A 21,151-nucleotide genomic window follows, 5' to 3' on the forward strand; every position below is an offset into this window, starting at 1 on the left:
GATACCAGGGTCTGATATCGAACCTTATTTGTTGTGCACCGGAGTATCGACAGCTGTCAGAGATTGGCTGCAGGAAGAGGCATGAATACATTTTAAAAGTTCAGCTGTTTGTTTTCAAAGAGATACCGTTTTCACTCTTCATCTCGTAGCCCAACAGTGCTGTCAAACACCCTGAAATATAATACATTCAACATGTCCCTTTACAAACTGCCTTGTTTTGTGCTTATGCACCTTCGAGCTAGGTTTCATTAAGGTTTTATTTTCAGGAGTTGGCATATTTAAATACTGCCAAATGGATTTCTTTGTTTTCGTCTGTAGACAGCATGAAATATGGCCACAACAGCTGACGGCGATGATAAACACGGTGCCCAATACCATCAATTCTCTTTTCTTTTTCTAAATCAATTAACTCACTTCTGATGGAAACAGAATTTATTTGTTTTTCTTTATTAACTTTTTGCAGCATTTCCAAAACTTTGTCTCAAACTGGCCAGACAGTTTGATGAAGGGGACAGAGTGGGACATATAAACCTGCTTCTTCTTCTTCTCTGCAGGACGTCAGCGCCGCACCTCAGACGCCCTCATCAATATTTATGAATGAGTTTCGATGCAGCATTCAAATTGCCGTCTACACAGCACTTAACCACAGCATCATTATACAGAACGCGTCCCTCGCCACGCTCTCCTGTATTAAAACAGTCGATAATGAAAGAGCAGCTATCAGCTATTACCCTAAGTGACCCAAATGGCATTTCAAGTAGGATGCTTAAAGCCCGCCATTTTCTTCTGCGGCCGACATACAGGGAAATGTTTATGCCTCATCTGGAGTCTGGTGAGGTTATGTTCCTCCCACCACAGACTCCAATAGTGCATCTCTGCTTTATTCTGCTGTTTGTAAAGGCAGAAAATATAAAGTTCAAGGTGTTATCTGCAGCTCTGATGCCAATTGGATGTTATAATGAAAGAGACTGTAAACAAGATTAAGACGATTAACAAAATGAAAAAAGGAAGGACGTAGGAATAAAATGTGTTTCATTTGGTTTCATGCCTCTTTCAGTGACATTTGTTTTCTTGTTAGTCGTAAGATTGTCGTGCCTACCCTCTCTCACCTTTCTCTTTTCTGTCTTTTTTCATGGTTTCTTCCTCACTTTCGTCCTTTTCCCTCAGAGCAAGCATTCAGCGCAGCCTTCGTGTCACCAAATAAAATATTCACAGCGGCTGATGAGGTTCAGTCATCATTGTAAAATGACTATATATGATTAAGATTTTGAAATTTTATGGAATAAATGATGAATCATTTAATCTACAAAAACGATAGTTAAATGTATCAACACTCGAATAATTGTTAGTTGAAACCCTAAACTGAATAAATCAGTATCTTCCTACACTTGGAGTGGCTTTTTATTGTGGCCAGCCTAAGGCCTTTTATTGTGGCCAGCCTAAGGCCTTTTATTGTGGCCAGCCTAAGGCACACCTGTGCAATACCCTTGCTGTTTGATCAGCATCTTGATATGCCACACCTGTGAGGTGGGTGGATTATCTCAGCAAAGGAGAAGCGCTCAGTAACACAGATTTTGACAGATTTGTGAACAATATTTGAGAGAAATAGACCTTTTGTGTACATAGTTGAAGTCTTAGATCTTTGAGTTCAGCTCATGATGAATGGGGGCAAAAACAAAAGTGTTGCGTTTATAATTTTGTTCAGTGTACTTATTATTCTACTAAGTGGAACAGTTGGGTTCAGGTTAAAGCTTCTGTTGTTCAGTTTAGCTGTTCAGCTGCTGACACAACCATTGTACCATGACAGGATAGTAAAACTCTATTTTGGCCTTATAGCACGTTAAAGCTGCACGCTGTTTATTGCATAACATTTGACTCCATCTCACTGAAGCAAATTATGGTATCAAACCGTTAACCTAACCTGTAGTCTGAGAAATTTACCGTGTGTGTCAGTGTCTAAATCTTAAAGCTCTGACAGCAGGAATAAATAAAGACAGCTGAATAATTTTATTTAGATCATTAGTCAAGGTATACACAAAGAACACCACACACACTCTTACAGCCACACACAAACAAACAAACAAGCAGCAGCCTGAGGAGGACCCGAGCTAGTGGGTGAAAAATGAGCTTGTGAAGAGGAGGCGAGAGTCAAAGATGGAAGTCTCTTGCTGTAATAGCTGGCCTGTGTCTCCCTGGGGCGTGTGTGTGTGTGTGTGTTTCTTTCTCTTTTATCGTGTTCGTCCAGCTGGTCAGTGCGAGCCTCGGACCTTCAGGCCAGAGCAGGGCGGAGTGGGCGGACGCCCTAAAGCCATTGTTTATAACCTGGACGTAAGCATATGTTCTGTCCAGTTTAGTGACTTCACTCCTCAGACTTCACCCTTGTTAATACTGTGCAGCATTAGCTGCAAAGAAACCCTCAGACGTGGCATGTAAATGAGTAGGGAAATACCACCATGTCTTAGTTTACGTGCAAGATATCTGCCGTGCTGAATCGTGACACCAAACCATCAGAAGTACTGTGTGGAGGCATTTTAGATACGTAGATAAAGATGCTGTAGTGCAGGGGTTTTCAAAGTCTGAAACTGCAGGCCTCCCCTCAGACAAAGCTTGGGAAACGGCGCCTTTGGAATCATGATTATATTATTTGATCCCATAGACACTCAACATTTGGGCCAATATAACCTAATATTGCTGTTTGACATAACGTCTGACTACACCAAATAGTTGAAAAAAGAAAAAAAGAGGCATTTATTGGTTTCTGACTCTGATGGGGGGGGGGCAGTTACCCAAAACTACTGTATCTCTGAACTGTCACACATGTAGGCTGTTCTATGTGATCTCCTTTTGATAACTAACGCAATAAGTAATGCATTGTTTCACTTCCATTCACTGAGCCTCGCCTGAAACTGTTTGGCGGCCCCCTGGGGAGGCCCGCCTCACACTTTGAAAACCCCTGCAGTAGTGTGTTGTCTTTTTAGAAAGGCAACAGCCTTACGGTGATGTCACCAAGACAACAAATCTGTCATAAAGCTGCCTGCTAGCTCTTGTGAATGAACGTTTAAACACAGTTTAGTTTAGGATGAGACGGTGTGGGTTGCACAAAACTAGGGATGCACTGATACGACTTTTTCAGTCCCGATACAGATACTAAAACCTGGGCTGTGGGTATAGATGGGCCCACTTTTCAAGATACCCTGATATTTGAGTCATTATTGGGACAATATCAGTATCAGATCCTTGATTTTGCATGTCATGTGAGACGTTGATTGTCCCATTGGAATTTCAGTCCCTGGTGCAGCACAAACCTCAAAAGCTCTCTCTCTGCTTGAAAAAGATTTCTGTTGATTGGTTGTGGTTCCAAACCCGGTGTGTAATGGCTTCAAAATCCATGTATATGTGGACATATTAGGTTCTGTTCTTTCTGTTTTGGTTCTGGCCTGCCTGGTCAGCTTCAAAGGCGCTGCTGGCAGACCCAGGCTGCCATGTTTTTTGGAGATTAAAATTGAGTCTTGGCTCAGCAATAAAAGGTAATATGAACTCTAAAGAAAATAGAGAGCTGGAAAAATAAAAGTGAGGCTGTGTGCGTGACATTTTGCTTTCCTCTCACCTTTTGGCCATGGGAGCTTTCTCTCGTTCTCTCTTTCATGCTGCCTTCGCTGGACTGGAAAGGACAGGAAGAGAAAGGAATAAGCCTCTCCGTCCATGTTGGCGTGTCTCCATGCTCGCCCTCTCCTATCCTTTCTTCCTTCCTTTTCTGTGCCTCTCTCGGCCCGGCGGTTATTTCCCTCCGGGGTTCGGTGGCTGTTTTCATCATGACTCTGTGGGAGAGGAGAGGTCGTGATAACACTGTTCAGGTACCTGGGACCTCAATGAAATCACAGCAGCGCAGAGACGATTAAACATTTCCTGCTTAATGGAAGAACTGCTCCACAGACCTTGAAGTTGTTTGCGAGGAATTTTACTCTACATCAGTTTTGTTTTCCTTTTTTGAGGAACAGCAACCTTGAGAGCGATTTCTGCTTGTTTGTGTTTTTTGGTTTTAGTTTGCTGGAGACGGAGGGGAGGTTATGTTTTTGTGTTGTGGGTGAGCAGATGTTTTATAAGTCTAGACCAGAGACCCACATTGGGCTTGATCTTTTGGTTTTGATTCAACTTTTAGTGTATAAACTATCAGAAAATAGTGCAAAAATGCCCACGGTACCATCATCAAATCACGATTTTGTCCAGCCAACGCGTGAACCAAAGACAAGTCCTCACATGGGAGAGGAAATATTTCAAACGTTTCCTTGTTTGTTCACTTAAATGGTTTTTTGATTATCTATATTGTTACTGATTTATTTCTGTAATGAATCTGATAATTGTTTCAGTACTCTGGTTTTAGGGGGGGTTGTGGTTTACTTTAAGAATCTCTACCTCCAGTGGGGCCTCAATACATGTTATATCATCTGCACAGGTGTTTGTAGTGTGATCAGCTCCTGCTAATCTGGAGACAGAAGAGATTAAACCTGAAGAGCTCCTTATATCACCTGCTGTTAAACATACTCCATTCCACTATTTGCATGTGTGTTTCTATAGAGAATTCATCCTTCAGAAAAGATCCTTAAATGCACACATACACACTATCCTTCAATGCAAAGAGCCTCTGCCAGCATTGCAAATGTTTTTTATGACACTGCTTGACAAAGGCGCTCGATATGCTGTCAGAGGTTTTGTGTGTGTGTTTTCTTTGACAGACTCCAAATGACAAAGCTCTAAACTCGCTGCTTTTCAGATCGGAGGCAAAGTTAACTTCAGAGAGCAACTTCAAGACTGAAAAAAGGGAGATTTTGACACGTTTAAGAGGGAAGCTTCAGTTTCAAGCTGCAGAAAATAGACTGTTTAACATATTTTGGTAAACACTCTGTGTGTGAGAGAGAGAGAGAGACAGTAAGCAAAGAAGAGAGGAAGTAATACTGCCTGTCACTGTGAGGAATAAGGTGTCATTTTATATATACAGGTGTGAAAATAATGAGGTGGAATTAAAACTGACTGCCTGACTTTCAGTTTCCTGATTTAAATTTTTCTATTTGACATTTTAATCAGATGGTTGTCTGCTGTACCGTTGATTACTGGTGCCTTCCCTGCAGCAGAAACTACTGTACTATTGCTAATGTCTTCCTCTGCTGCTGTACTGTGTGGCATCGTCGTGTTGGCACTTTATAAGGTTGTAGAAAATATCAACAAATGTTCATCCCAGGTTCATATTGCTCAAGTTGGCATCTTTCAGATGATTTATGGTAATTTAATAAAAGGGCACCCTGGAGAAGTTGAGACCTACCTGACAGTTTTATTTGGTAAATTACCTAGAGCCATTTGGTGACAGTTGCATTCGCTTAAATGTTCTGTCAATCGACTAAATGGTGAATTGGCCAATTGTTTAACCGCTTGCAGGCTGTATTTAGAGTAGTTTGTATGGAAATGTCATCGTTTAGGTGAGTAAGTTTTGGCAGACCTCCACCTCCCATCAGGGACGCTCAGGTGGAACTGAAAATAAAACTCTAAACTTTTTCGACTGAAGTTCTCTCTCACACTCTGCATGGCTGAACACACCTGATTACCTTTTCACTGCAGTCGTTTTAGCTGTTATCTCTTCCACTTCAGGTGTGTGTGTGTGTGTGTGTTGTCGGTGCAGTATGCAGAGATCTGCTCTGCAGTGTACAAATGTCCTACAGCTCTTTGCCCAGCTGATGGCGGCCAGTCGGGCCGGTGAGTGTGTGTGTGTGTGTGTGTGTGTGTGCTGGAGAGATGGCGAGTGAGGTAACAGTGAGTTTAATGTGAGCTTTCAGCCCCCATTCCAATAACAAAAAGGTGCTTATGTTTTAGCCAATTGGTTCCACTGCAGCCAGGAGACAGGTCCCCTTTCTCTATAAAGCAAATAAACGAATGAAATAATTTTGAGCAAAGCTTCTTTTTCATGCTCGGATGGTTCTTGTTTTTGGGATAGAAACTGGGCTAACTGGGGTGAGAGCCACACTGTGTGGCGATAGGAGGCTTGGACACACTCCGAGGAAGGAAGTTAACTTTTTTACACAAACACTGCTCTCTGAATTCAGCTGTAAATCTGTCGTCTGTTGTCTCAACAATCCAGTCTTCTTGCCTCAGAAGTTTACTAATGACAAAACTTTGAGGTGAATCTCGGTTTGAGGTATCTAAGTTATTTGCAGGCACAGATTAGGAACACGTTGGAGTAGCCATCAGATCCACTGGACGTGTAAAGTTGTTTGAAGAAGCCGTGATTGAAACCTGTTGAAGAAGCTTCTTCACACTGAACACACGTTCACTGAAGGTGTTTTGTTTTTCCAGGCCTTAAGCTGCTTTCCCAGAGACTTCTGTGCGTTTAACGTATCACATTCATGTGCGGTCCAACGCATACATTTGTTCATCTCTTTATATAGCGGTTAGCAAACTGATTATTTGCAGTGTTCTTCTTGTGACGGCTCCCACTGACAGCAAGTAAAGGCATAATAATACCGGAAGACTCCATCAGGACTAATCACTTCTCACCTTTGAGGAGGAAATTAAAATACTGTATTAACTAGGGCTGAAACAATTAATCAAATACTTGATTAGTTAAGTGACAAAAAATCGACAACAATTTAGAGAATCGAGCAATAACATTTCCTTTTTCCAATTTCTTAAATAGGAGGGTTTGCTGCTTTTCTCCTTGCTATATCATCTTTGTATTTGAAACATCTTTAGGTTGTGGACTGTTGGTTGGACAAAACCAACAATCTGAAGAAACTCAGAAACTTACCCCCTTTCTCGGACCTGTTTCACTAACTACTTAATCAATCAATGGAAGGTAAAACTGAATAGCTGAAATGATAAAATAATAACTGAAAATAATAACTGAATAAAATCAGTTGTTATTTACAGTCCTGACACTAGATTACCCGAGGCCAGGTACTTCTCCACCATTAGATGAATTATAATGAAACTAATGCACATTTGTTGTCAGGGATAGATGTAGCACGATCAATCCAAGGGACAGCAGGGATTGCTGTGTGTGACAACATGCACTCTGAAGTATGTGCGAAGATATCTTTAGGGATGTTTAACTACGGCAAAACTTATTGTGAAATGAGAGACTGCTAAGAAAATAATCCAAAAAAAAGGTTGACATCCTCTGAGGTTTACATAATGCCTGCTTCATCACTGCAGCTAATTTTACCAATCACTCAGACCATTAGGATTGATTGAGCTTATCTGGATGCCTAATTACCAAGTGAACCTGGCACTCCAAAGGGTCCAAAGAAAGAGCTCATTTCCAAAACTGACACACACACAGATAATTTAAGTTTTCAGTTTTTACCTTTCTTTTAATTGCATCCTAATTACACAGCACTGAATAGAGCTCAAATTAAAGCAGCTTATTCAACAACACTTTTCTTCAGACAGACAAACTTGTGCTTATATAAGAAGGAACTCTGATTCTCGCATCATTTTAATATCTACACAACAACTCGCACTTTAATTTAGACTCTGCATTTTTGCTGCAGAATCCATTCTGGGGAAAGATATAATTACCGGTAGTGGATCAACATCTGTAAGACACTGTCTCTTTATGAGTTATATGAAGCTGTCAAAGAAGTGCTTGTGTTCTTGCGGCCCTGTCACATATTATTCAGCGAAAATGGTTTACCTCACAGATAGAAGGTAATGGTGATTGCAGTGTGTCTGTAAATGAAAGTGAGGAGAAGATATCCAGTGTGACGCTCGGCTCTCTGATCGGGTCTTATAAGTCATGCAAAGCAGACACACGGTGCTACTGACAGAGCTTTTGATTTGGTATTTTTAGTACAATATTTTGTACTGTGCAAATAACACTTACAGCCTATACTTGTACTGTGATTGTTGCCGTTTACTTTGCGACAACTCCCATTCTGTTTTGCGCCGCCACTGTCTCTCTTAACTCCTGTGTTACATTCAGTGGTCCATGCAAAAAGAAATCTGGTGTGGTTCTTTGTTGCCAAATCTTCTGTAACTACGGAATAGACCATCTGCTTCAGTTTACACCGGCACTTGCATGCCCAGTGTAACTGAACGCCTACTAGATGTGCGTTCTCCGTGTGGATGGAGATCGTATTCAATTTAAAACTCCGTAGTGTGGATGGGGCCTTACCCTTTAAAGAAGGTGGCCTATGCGTGTGGTGGATTTGTTGGGAAAGCGAATCTTTCCCGCTGTGTGAAGGATAATTAGTTACTTTAGTCAGCTATAAAGTTACAGAAAGGCCACAGAAACACAATAAAAAGTCCCTGTTTACATGACTTTACCACAGCGTCTTCTACTCCGTTGATTGTGAAAAGCTAATTAGTTAGCTAAGTCAATTAAAACAGCCTAAAACCGGAGATATCCCTAATACGTCTTGGAGCTTGAAGCCCGTTAGTAAGTAGTAATTAGAGCGGACCAGACCATCGTTTTCTCTTGGGATTTGTTTCCACCACAGTGAAAAAATCACAGTGACACGTAGCTGCTAACTAGTTTTCCACCGCCTGTACCAGCTGTGCTGCTGTGAAGACCAGCTGTGCTGCTGTGAAGAGAAGACGACGCCATAGTAATGTTACATAAACCTTTCACTAACTATTATAGTGCAGCCTGGGCTTATCTATACACTTTGTGGCTGACTAACGTAACGTAATGTAACTACACGTCAGCAGCGACCAGCAGAAACACTAAACGCTTATCCTGCGTACAGGGTCGCGGGGGGCTGGAGCCAATCGGGCGAAAGGCGGGGTACATCCGGACGCCAATCCATCGCATAGACAAACAACCATGCACACACGCACACAGAATGCCTCATGCTATGTACAGGTGCATTATGGTATGATTTGACTGCTTCACTTCTGTTTATTTTAGGAGACTTTGTGTGCTCAAATGTTGGTGTCATCTACACAGCCTCACAACACATGACGGTGTGAAGTGACAGCTCTTTCTGTGCAGAGAGGCTTGATTACATGCTGTTACCCTCAGTGAGTGTCAAAATTTCTTCTTGTATTACCTGTCTTCAGAGTTATTTGTCTGTGTTTTTCTGAGTGTGTTCAAGCTTTAATGCCCTGTGTGGGTTTGTGTGTGTGCGAGTGTCCCAGGCCTGAAATTGGTATGTTGATGGTTGACAGCTTTCTGATGTAACCTCTGTGTGATGGAGGGTCTCTAAGAGGTCTGGGGATAAAGATTGCCAACCAGGATTAGAGAGTGAGTGCTTGTGTGTGGTGGGGGGTGGGGATTTATCAGGCTGGCTGTCTCTCTGTCTGTACCACTCATACTCAGTCTGCTTCTATCAGCCTTTCCCTTGTTCTCCTTGTTGTCTTTCTCTCACATCAGTTGGAGTTTATTTATAGAACTCTAAACAAAAACTGTCAGTGATTTCTAAAAAACTTTAAAAATTGATTCCCTGCAGAAGAGATGGAATAAATGATGTGCATGGCATTACACCAGGGGGGGGTCAAACTAGGACTACTAGTGGTCCGACTGCGCCCCACTGCCCGATTTTAAAAGATGAATAAAAGGGGGGGGAAAAAAGAATATGGCTAGAGCTTGTTTCTGATAAATTGTGCTGTGTATATTGCACTTCCTAGTTCAAACACTAGATGTCGCTGTCATCTTGAACAACTGCTTGACCTACAATCAAGTTCAGAAATTATTTAGCACCAAGGGAAAAAATCATCATGTTACCCGCCACTTTGACAGGCACGCAAAAGAAAAACACTTAGCTAAGATAATACCTGTGGTGACGTTTTTAACCAAACCCACCGGTGGAAGAGGCCTAGTCCGTTTAGAGTGACAGACAATTAGCTTACCAGCAACACCGAACTACGGCAGGTAACTCTGTTGTTGTCAGAGAATCACTAAGGTGTCTATTACACACAAAAGGTGTCACTTTTTTCCTACCGTTTGTATTGAAACTCAAACTGAGTATTTGTTTACTTGCTGGGATCCAGAAGAGAAGGTTTTGTTAAGATATGGGCTCTTGTGGAGATCTGACCTGAGATTGGGGCATTCAGTGGTGGTTGAACTGTTGGTTCTTTATTCAGCATTCACTGTTGTTTGTGATTGTTAAGTAATGTTTGGGTGGTTGTCATGTGGGTCCTTTGTGCATGCAAACATGCAGAAAATGTTTTTGTGTAAATACTTTGAACATTGACAAGAACATTGACAAACAACTTTATTTGCATTAAAGGATGTCTAAATGAGCTGAGTGTTATTCCTTCATTTAGCATACATTTCTGAGTCTCATTTTCAGACTCTCCCTACAATGATGGATTACTAGTCTATGTCAACAGGCATGATATGCGCTGTCAGTCTGAAGTCCGTGTTGTAAAACAATTAACATAGGCCTGCAACTAGCTATCATTGTCTAATAATCAGCCAGTTATTTTCTCAGTACAAACAGAAACAAAGATGAACACAGATGCTATTTACTATCATGAAAAATAAAGAACAGCTAAACTGCACATTTCAGAAGCGTTTAACTGATTGTTTAAAACTGTTGGCGAGTGATTGACCAGAACAACTGACTAATTATTTCAGCTACAATTAAAAGATCTAAATAGCTATGGTTGGGGAAGGTGGACTCATGGCCAAAGTTGTAATACAAATTCAACATAAGGTGGAGAACATGATGTGAAATATATTAGAGGGCCTGGAATTGAACCCTGAGGGATGCCACAGTAAATGTTACACTAGACCTGTGTCGTACGGTATCCAATTCTCGCAGCCAGCAGGGGATATTGGCAAAGGAATTAATTTCATCTCATTACCTGTGGGGACCAGCACAGTGGAGTTGAGAAGGATGGAAACGGCCACCACCACCAACCACCACAACAATACTGCAAACTCAATGCATGTTGCATGTCTTCCAATCTAAAGATAACACATTGTTCAAAAACAATGGACAACAATTGCAACCAACACATTTTCTAAATGATTTCATCTAAGAGGGCCAGGTGATTTCAGTCAGTCACAGGGTCATTTTTGCCATTCGGTTGCTGCATTGGTATAATATTAAGAAATGTGTAGTATTATTATAGAAGTGAAATATATTAGAGGACCTAGAATTGAAGCCTGAGGGATGCCACAGTAAATGTAACACCAGACGTATGTCAGGAGGTATCCAATCCTCACAGCCAGCAGGGAATATTGGCAAAGGAATAAGTTTCATCTCATTACCTGTGGGGACCAGCAGAGCAGTGTTGAGAGGGATGGAAACTGCCCACCACCCCCTCTAACCACCACAACAATAATGCAACCTCAATGCATGTTGCATTTCTTCCAGTCTAAAGATTTCACATTGTTAAACAATGGACACATTTTCTTTTCATTTTCATCTATTTCTGTCGGGTAGTTCACTGGGTCATTTTTGCCATTTGGTTGCTGCAGTGGTAAGATATCAGGATATGTTGGTGTTATTATAGCAGTATACAGTACATAACAATGCAGCTTTTGCCTCTTTTCACATGTATACGTCTTTCTGTCTTCATTTACACACTATCATGTACTCATTCATACATTCTCTCATCAAATGCCAATTTCTCTCTCTCTCTCTCTCTTTCTCAATCCTTCTTTCCCTATTCCACCCCTCCAGCCCTCATCCTCCCTCCCCACCCTGCCACCAATCTGAGGGAACAGGATCTATTGTAATAGGCTTACAGTCCTGACAGCCTTATGACTGGGCTATTGGTTATTGTAATTGGATTAGGTTGGAGATAAGCTTGGTGCCAGTAAGACTCTTAAAGTCTCAATCCATAGCCCATAGTTGGCGCCCGCCATTCACTTTTCTTCATCAGTGTGAATGGAAGCCACTCTTAGCTGCTTTTAGTGAGCAGAAAAGTCAGTTTGTGTGATTGTGAGTCTGACATGTATGTGGTATGACCATGGGGAGTGGCGCATTTCAAGCCACTGAATGAAAAGTGAAATCAATCTGGCTCTTGAGAAAGTATTTCAAAGCAATTGTAAAAAGTTGAGATGAACCAAATGTGCATGCAACTTCAAACCAGAAGCTTTTCAGGTTGGTATTAAATTACAAAGATGAGGCAGGCATTTTACTGTGCCTGATGTATCCTCTTCCTTGATTGTTCTCCAAAAATAATTAAAAACGCATCTATGAGCGACACAGAGATTTGCTAGCTCAACTCTCTGGTTGCTTTTGATAACATGTTATGATTTGTTGTGGTTGTTGAATGGCGCTGCGTTTTTAAAAATCAAATATTAACAATGTGTGGCTCATTGGAAAGAGTAAAGCATTCGCGCTACTACAATGAAGGGTTCAGTCTTCTCTGAAGATTAATGAAAAGCGTATGGCAATGTTATTGCCACAGTTAAGGGTTTGATTCCTGCTGCGACCTCCCATGTTGTAAACCCCTTTCCCTCCTGCTGCTTCCCAGTGATTTGGATTAAAGGACATGCACTGTGTAGAAACTATTCCGTAGGGGACCTTTACCAAAGCTTCATGTTGGGAATCCCTTGTCAAAATCCCACAGTGTGAAGCGAAAGATTAATGTTCCCATGGCCTGCGGTGGGAAGAGTTATTGGAATGGCATCGACTTTGTCTTTATTGGATTTTACACTATTAAGCACCAGCTTCAATAGCGAGCCCGTCATCATCAGCTAATCACATTCAGGTTTTAACAGATGATGATTAATTACATGAATAACAGTATTAAGTCTAATGGCTGAGGAATTACTTATTGGGTCAATATTCATGATTGATGTTGATAATTCCTCATGTACAGGTGTTAGCAACATGTTGACAGCAGTAGGAGGAAGCTTGGATTGTGCATTAACTCCTTAGTCCCAACTGCCACCTTCGTCTGAGTGCTTCTTGGAAAAGTAATGCTTTCACCTATGTGTGTGTTGGGCAGGAGAAATGAAGATCCCCACTCACAGGATATCTAGTTACCAAAAGTTAAAGGCAGAACAAACTGTGTTTTTACCCATCTGTGGCTGGCCGAGACACAACATGAAAAAGACTCCCACTCTTCCCAAGCAGCAACAGAAAAAGAGATTTAACAACTGGTGTGTTTATTCGCATGGACGCAGTTAAGATTTGACTTCAGGGTGGGCAAAGGCCACCGTTACAAACAAAACAAATCTTAGTAGGAATGTAATGAATGTTACCTAAAAAATCCAAGGCTCCTGGCACTATGATTTATCTCCCTAACTACAATAAACAGGAGAAAATAAGATCAAGAAAAATGGCAGCCCACCTCTACAGAGACCTGGAGAACAAAGGACTTCAGTGTGTCTTATAGACGACAACACCAACATTTGAAACAGGATGGGGAGAGGAGTTGTGTTGAGTATAATCAGGAAGAAGCTATTTTAACTGCACGTCACCAGTCATCCAACCTCCATAGGCAGGTACGCACCTAATTATACGTCACACATCATGCCATAGCATTTTCACAGCTGGGGAGAAACACATCAGCAACACATCAAAATACGCTTGCAGTTCTTTCAGACCTATTGGTTAGTCCTGAAAACCTTTCACCTCTGCTGGAAACACATAATTATATGTTGATATTCATTTCAGTCGTATCGCCCAGCCCTATCATCGACCCTAATATAGCTATCAATGATGACACCCTGCACAGATTAGGGGCTTGGGGACTGACACAGGCTCGTTTTGGCAAGTGCCCTGCTGGTAATTTCCCACCATTCTCTGGGGTTTTCCCTTTAACAATTTGAAGTAAACACCAGGCTTGTTAATAGCTGGACTCGGCTGTTTCTAATTTCACTCCATTCTTTTCCTCCTTGTTCCGCTGAGACTGCTGTAAAGCGGAGATGTCATCCTGCACATGAAGCCAGGATGTAACAGAACACCGCAGTTCTCTCGAGCCTGCAAATTATCCATGTTTTTCCTTTTCTTTGGGCCTTGTTTTCAGAGGTTGCACATTATTGTCACTGAGCAACAACTGACATTTCTCCTGATATATCCTGGGAGGTGAACTGCACCATGGGAGCCATCAGAAATTATTAGCTCCCCCCAAAATCCACCAACTGACATAACCGTCGCCTCCTATCATTTACTGCTCTCTCGCACTCTCAGACTCGCCCTGATGGTGATCTAAAATTAACTCCCTCCATCTGAAAATCAATCCAGCATCAGGCCTCATCAGAATGAAGGGTTTTATTGGCCCGCGTGACCAAGAGAGAGGCCACGGGATGAAAGGGAGCGTGAGGAGAGACTGGCTCTGGTCAGAAGAGTAGAAAAGAGGAGCTCGGTAGAAAAGGGAAAAGAGAGAGAGATTGATGACCTGATGACGGCAACACACCAGCAGCTCTGATGGAAATCCCCCGCCGTGAGGTGCTTGATGAAAACGAAGCCCGTGCTCATTCTTCTCGTTGGGTCTCGCCCATCATATCTGTCACTGCTCTGTTTGTTTTTTTGCTTCTCTTTTATTTCAGGCTCTTGAAATGCTGTTGATTCACTCCATCCTTTGTCCTCTTTCCAGTCTCTCTATCTCTGAGCTTTTTCCCTTTAAAATTGTCTTTTCTGTTTCCATTTTCTCTGCTTTCACCATTTTTCCAGCTCTCATCGCCTGTGTGCTGTACTTGCGTTTGTTGTTATCGTCCATCCTGATGTCAAAGTTCCTCTATCTTGTGTTTTCTCTCTCCTTGCAACAACAAATTCCTTCCATTTTATTATTATTATTGCAAACTGGTATCGCCCCTACATGACTAGGGGTGGGAGAAATAATCGATTGTTAGATGCATCGCGATGTGTACGTGGAAGATTATGAATCGATTAACAAATGTCCAAAAATCGATAATGATAATCGATAATGTTGATGGAACACAAAAGGCGGAACTCGCGGAAGTGCAGCGCCCGGATATGTGGAGCGCACACATCAAAGAGACCAGTGTTCCCATGTATTCGGCACTCCACCGCTGCAGAATGAATAAAAACCCCACTAAAATATCACACAATCATTAACATCAGTGCGTAAGTAATCATTTTAATTCGCACACTGTGCGAGCGCGGTGAAACTCTACGCTCAGCATCTCTCTGCGTTTCCTGTGTGTGAGGCTGAGTGAGAGAGAGCGAGCGGCAGAACGTGATGCTGAAAGTTAGCGGAGGAATATATCAGCAGTAAGTTCTGTCTGGTAGTAAACGTGCAGCGTAGGTCGTTGTGTGGCTGGAAAAGTGAAGGCTGTTAGCGCTAGCTATCATCTGCCCTGTACAAGGGCCTGCTCTGGCCCCCACACCAGACTCCAGAGCCTTCAGCGTCGAAGCCTCCTCTGGAACTCCCCACAGAGATCCAAAATGCTCCCTGGACACTTTCAAAGATCTACTTAAAACCCAGCTCTTTACCCAGGCATTCAATCCTGAATGACTTTTTGTTGTTCTGTCACTGTAACGTGTGTGAAGCCTCCTTGGGCCCCGTGAAAGGCGCTAAAAATATTTATTTATGTAACGTTAGCTAAATTAGTAACGAAGTAATATTAATTATCAGCTGTATGTCATTACCAACTAACCTACTTGTGGGTTGAGAACATCTGGTACAAGCTTAGACTAAACTGGTGTCCAGCTCTGATACATATTGTGTCTGCTGATAATAGTCGATTATTAGTTTCAATAATCGATAGATTAATCGACTATCAAAAGAGTCGTTAGTTGCAGCCCTAATTAGGAGATGTTTCTTTTGGATTTTACTGTTTACTGCGCAAATTAAATACTTAGTAATTATCCAGGTATCCTGTATAGAAGAAATGATGCATCAGTAATCGTTTTATAATCGAATCGCAGCCCTCTGAATCGTAATTGAATCATGAGGTGCTCAGAGATTCCCACCCCTAGACATGACTCATTTAAATAATACTTTGAACATCTTTTTAATAGTCAAGATTATCCAAACATGGTCTGCGCATGTGTTGATGTTTTTGTCATCATACGTTAACCCAGTTTAAACATCCTTCTACAGCTCACTGTGTTTTCTCTCACTGTGTCTCCGTCTTTCTGAAAAGCTAAAGAGTGTCTCCAGCTACTGGATAACATTTTCAACATGATGATTATTTTGTTGACATTCATTTCACATGCCTGTGAAATAGAATATATCTGGGAGATTGATGGTGCTCTTTATAAAGATGCAAAATTACACTGCCCACATCACACAACAATGTCTCACACCATAAACTAAAAATGGCTTTTTTCACATATTTTCTTTGACTATAACCAGTACCACGGTTGTTATAATTGGTTCAAGCATAAATGTTCACATAAAGTCTTTATTTTATATCTCTTTAGCTTATTTTTCACATCTTTGCTCACCCAACACCAAATACGTTTATCATAAAATCCTAACGTTCTGAGATTTCTGCCTACACTGTCCTCGTGCAAATAGTGTAAGACCGTAACCACGCACATCTCTGGATACGTTCATGCTCAAAACATGATCAACCCTTCTCATTTACGTTGCCATAGATCTTTATTCTGACGTCCAGCAGGTCACTCAGTGAAATGATCATTGATCGCTATGATATGGGCATCACAATAGATATTTCACCTGGAGTGTCGGTGTGTAAATCAAAGCACATCAATATTGATTTTTGCGTAGCTCAACCCGCTGTAAGGGCCTGTGTGATAGATTGCCTTTGATTTGTCCTTCGCGGTCAGTGAGCGAGATGGAGAACCTGCCGCTGTTAACTTCTAACAAGCCGCATGAGACTCGTCGCAGAGGCAGTTTGATAATTATAAAGTGAACTTGGTCGATGTGTGTATGCCAGTTAAGTCAGCTAACCTGCCTGTATATTGTTTTTCCATTTGCTTTACAACTCCGAGACAAAATGGTGACTGCTATACACTTGGCCCCTTTTTATCGTCTGTGTTGCGGCATCAGTTTTTGTCGCCGGTCTTTGTCCTCACTAAGGTCTGATTCAGAAGAGCTGCTTTATCTGCAGCCGAGTGCAATGGGAATAAAGTGGGTGAAATTCCCTTGTACATATTAGTGAACAGGTATTCAGTCTCTCCCCCCACTAGTAATTAGTAAGTGAGTCAAATCTGCCCCATAATATGGTGGAGCTGAACGATTTTGACTGGTGGCTGTCAAAAATAATGTAATTTGAACTCTCAAACATGACCTGCATCAAGTTTTCCTGCATGCATGGAAAAAAAAACATAACTGTGAAGCTATCGGCAAAAAGCACAGCCAGGCAAGACAAATACTTTTCATGACAGACAAATTCAGTCTCATACTCCCTGCACAACTGAGAAGAATTGAAAGGAATCAACTTTGATGGGTCGACTGAAATAGCTGCTAATATATAAAACCAACAGTAAACAGGACGACATTTATATACGTCGCTATGTCAGATAATATCATGCCTCCAGTGCCTTATCCAGACTTTTATAGCCAGGATAAAAGCATATCAGGGATCTGATTAAGGGGATATGCATCTAAGTACAGCGACTCAGACTGAATGCTTAAACATGTTGGATGTTAAAGGATTTGGGCTGCTCTGTACATACATCCTTTAATTGCAAAGTGCATTTACAAAACATAAATCTTTAATGCTTTTCATGGTAGAGTGCATGTTGTTTAACCAGTTGTCTGTAGTAATTGGATGTGACCAGGAACAAAACAATAAAAGCCCCAAATATATTAGAAACTATAAAGGTAATTAAGTACAGTCTAATCAGCTGTGGGATGTAATATTCAGTCAGTAACTCTATTGCATTTAGATAAGACTGTATGTGTGGGAAATGTGGCAAAGAGCAAGTATTAATTACAGACAGTAGAGTGCGGGGATTTACCAGCAGATGTTGCTTACTGTTAGCGGGAGCTGCTACTTAAAACTCTGAATCTAATGGCTGTTTATGCTTTTTGAATAGCTGCAAAAACAGATTAGCGGCAGAGAAAGGGATGAGTCAACATGACTCAGCTTTCTGAGGGTAGACAATAGCAAAATATTACACCGGGCCTTTTCCCAAATCTGCAGCGACAGATGGAGGGATGACCTGACCCAACGCTTTTCTTTCCAAATGATTTAAAATAACACCGTATTGGGTCTTCACAATGTCTAAGAAAGACAGAAACAGTGACTTTGTGGTTTTTAATGTTAATCGTGCTTAAAAATGTAAAAATTCTGAACTGTAAGCAGCAATTTTCCGCAGCCATCTGTCTGAACAAAGGTTGCCCAGATTACCCTCGGTGGGAAGACTCATTCCAGCAAAGGCTAATTAAAATTTTTAATAGCAGCACTTTAAATAATTCATTGCATTGCACAGTTGCTGTAAGACCCGTGCAGACATTTGTTACAGGATTTGCCATGTCTCATCTTGTTGCTGTTTTCAAGGCTGTCTGGTCGTCAGAAGCACGTCTGTCAGAACAGACTTTTTTGTCGTTGTGCACATGTGACATGAAACAACTTTGTCATCTTATTTATGTGCTTGTGATTTGTGTTTTTGGTCATCTATAGACATTTTTTTACGTTTTAAAATCAATAACTTACAGTTATCTTTCAGAGTGTGAGAAATTTTCATTATTAGTCTTCTGCCCATCACAGTCCGGCCAACTGCAGAGCAGCCCCAAAGACACGACATGTCAAATATCATGTGTTAGTGTTTCCACACAGTCAAAGAAATAAAAAGTGTTTGAGTGTGCTGCTCAACAGTTCATTTTTAGACAATCACCTCATTCAGTGAAGTGCAAGCCTTGTTTTTCCCAGCGATCTGGCATCCCCGCTCTCTGAAGAGACTTTGAAGGTCACAGCGGCTCCTTGATGGCTGCTGTACTCTTGATTCCAGCTTCTCCGAGGCATTAAGAGGGAGGCTTAGCACTAATGTCACCAGAGCGCCGGGATTGGCTTTGGCGGGAGATTGGAGCTGAAAGGCCCAAGAAAAAGCTTTAAGGAATGAACGTCAGGAGATTCACAAGATAAACGGTCAGCGAGGGATGAACCCGCTGGTTGCAATGGAGACAGTATCCAAACACAAGCTGTGACTCGGTGACTGGGATGGTGTTACTCTGACTGCTAGTTGAAGACATGTAAGATATCATGATATTGTTCCTGACAAATCAAATTAAGATTGTGATGTTGTGTAGTGTGAGCAGCAGCGTGTTATGACCACCTGGCATCTCAGATATTTGGTGAAATTGGACCAACAAAGCTTCCAGAAGAGCAGAGCAAGCTCTCACACAGTGATTTTAAAAAATGCCTTGTTTGACAGGGCTGACTGGCAAGGACTGACCCATGTGGGATTTCCGATATCAGTACAGATTATTTAAAATTTTAAAAAGGCGACTAAAAGGCGACTAACTTACTGATAAAAGAACTAATTGTTTCAGCTCTACATATATCTCAATAAGATAAAGAGAAGTTCTGTTTTGAAACAATTGCAATTGTTCTGGCGTTAGTATAGTAAATCAAACTGTATGGATTGTTTCCTGCATGGGTGTAAACTGCAGGTGCGAACGCAGCCTACATGTCTGTGATCTATAGTTTTGCTTTTGTGCATTTTTCTTGATTGCCTGTCTTCAGCTCTGATGGCTGCTCTCTTGGCCTCACTCAGACTCCGTTGAACAAGACATTAATCTCAGTAGGACGAGCCAGTTAAATAAAGGTTAAGTAGATAAAACAAATGTGTAATGTGTCCTTGGTGACATCTTTACCCATTAAGTCTAAATGGAGAATCAGCAACTCCTCAATTCCGCCTCCTCCTCCTCCTCGGCAGCTTGTTGGGTATAAAGTGCTGTTCGTAGGCCAGCGACTCCAACACCGTGACACGGCAGTGACTCTCTTAAGGGACGTTCAGGATCATTTTACTGTGTAATTAAAACCAAAGCAATCCCCCCAACCTCAGGCACCGACTCCCTTCCCCGGCTCTAGAGTGGCACCGCCAGCCCTCTGCTGAAGTCGCTGGGCTCTGGACGGTCAATTTAGCACCTAATTCTAATCCCGATTGACTTGAACAGTACTGTCCTTACATCCTGAACGTTACAGAGTTTAAGAGGGGATAAAACAGCAGACGCATGGGAAGGGTAATTAGGACACGAGAGGAAAAAATGTGTGTTTTAAGTAAATTAATGCAGGAATGCAAGCTCTGTGCTCAGGACAGTTAAAGTAAAAATTGTTTTAGACAGAAAAAAAGACTTTACGGGCCGTTTTGGAGATCAAAAATCAGCTTTGACGTTTTTCAGGAGTTTCATCAAAATTTAAAATGGTTACTTACACAATAGGAATGAAGAGTTCAGGTCATGGTTTTTGTTTTGCTCACTAATTAGATGCATTGCAAATTGGGTTCAGTGTTGTAATCCACGAAGTTCACATTTCAGTTGAAGTAATTTTCAGTAGTAGAACAGCACTGCAGCTCAGATTGTTTCCAGGTTTTAATTTCACACCCATGTGATTTAGGGCTATTTTACATTTAAAACCGTTTTGATTACATTTCATACAAATGACCCATCTATTCCATGTCTGTTTCTATTCATGTCTCTATTTCTGTTAGAATTGGCAGGGAGTTTGCAAAGTGATTTACAAATAATCGTGACTTAAGTCATTTAATAACTTTTTTATGAGTTTCTGTGCGCTGAAATCCACAGAGAGCGGTTCCCTGTTCAAGCCTCCTCCACAGTCTGATTTATTCAGCTAGCAATGTCGATTCTGTCTTAAAAATATAAGTTTGTTCTTGTGATTGTTAGATTTGCACTTTTATAATCTTTAACAGACCACATGTCTTTATTCTTATGATCCTACTTTGTATTTTTATTTTATTTGATGCACTACCTGCATGAGGTTTTCCAGACTTTAACCACAGTATATTGACTGAGTGTGGTATTTTCTGTCATTGCATCTGGTACTTAGAAGTTGACCAGTCAGATATAAGATATAGATATAACATATTCAGGTCTTGCAGGGTTTTCATCCTGCTCAGCTCCAACACTACACCCACTCAGTTTGTACTGGGAACCCTGAAGGCTGCTGATGCAGAGTTATGGCTCCTACAGGCTCTCAGTATAGCACAGTGTGTTACTGGTGTATTGGAAACCTCTAAATCAGACCCTGGCTTCAGCAGCTGACACATAGCGCTGCTGTGGCAGCGGTCCAGCAGTGGCACTGCTACACAGGCTGTGAACTCTGCGACCTCGATGGCCAGTTCAGACACTGGCACCATTT

General features: G+C 41.5%; 1 protein-coding gene across 3 annotated transcripts in view; it reads left to right on the forward strand.

Annotated features, from left to right (window-relative positions):
* Positions 1-21,151, forward strand: part of LOC119915620 (glutamate receptor ionotropic, delta-1-like) — a 580,442-nt gene that overhangs the window by 133,622 nt on the left and 425,669 nt on the right. The window lies entirely within an intron of this gene.

Source organism: Micropterus salmoides, unplaced genomic scaffold (assembly GCF_014851395.1).
Source record: "Micropterus salmoides isolate LMB-PRFRI ecotype aquatic unplaced genomic scaffold, ASM1485139v1 Ms_hic_scaffold_21, whole genome shotgun sequence".
Taxonomy (NCBI): domain Eukaryota; kingdom Metazoa; phylum Chordata; class Actinopteri; order Centrarchiformes; family Centrarchidae; genus Micropterus; species Micropterus salmoides.